We start from the raw sequence: 804 nt of genomic DNA, 5'->3' as shown, positions 1-804 counted from the left end.
CTCCTGGCCTGCGCTCAGCATCTCTCTCATCATCTATTCCCCTCCCCACTGCCTAGCAGTGATGGCAAACCTAAGACACGTGTGTCACAGATGACACGCAAACTCATTTTTTTGGTTGATTTTTCTTTGTTAAATGTCATTTAAATATATAAATAAATATCAAAAATATAAATATTTGTTTTACTATGGTTGCAAATATCAGAAGATTTCTATATGTGACACTGCACCAGAGTTAAATTAGGGTTTTTCAAAATGCTGAAAGCCAAGCTCAAAAGGTTCGCTATCACTGGTCAAAGCCAAAGTAAATCTCACTTTTGAGATTAGGCTGTGTTCCTACCTCTGAGCAGGAATCTTCTGACAATCCCTAGCACCCTTGGATTCCTTGTCAAAGCAGAGGGATGGAGTAGAGAAAAGAGGACAGAGTAAGGGGATATAAAAACATGGGCAGAGCTCAGTTTTCAATCTAAAATGTTCTTTTCACTCTCATATACCATACACATAAATAAACTCAAAATGGATTAAAGATGCAAATGTAAGGCCTAAAACCATAAAACTCCTAGAAGAAAACATAGGTAGTAAACTGTTTGACATTAGTCTGGGTAATATCATTTTGGATATGTCCCCTTAAGCAAGGGAAACAAAGGAAAAAATAAACAAATGGGACTTCATCAAACTAAAAAGCTTCTATATAACCTGTCCAGGGTGGCACAGTGGTTGAGAACTGAACTATGAACCAGGAGGTCATGGTTCCATTGCGGGTCAGGGCACATGCCCAGGGGTTTTGGGCTCGGTCCCCAGTAGACA

This window comes from Myotis davidii, unplaced genomic scaffold, assembly GCF_000327345.1.
Source record: "Myotis davidii unplaced genomic scaffold, ASM32734v1 scaffold3763, whole genome shotgun sequence".
In the NCBI taxonomy this organism is placed as follows: domain Eukaryota; kingdom Metazoa; phylum Chordata; class Mammalia; order Chiroptera; family Vespertilionidae; genus Myotis; species Myotis davidii.
Note: the sequence above shows the minus strand (reverse complement) of the source record.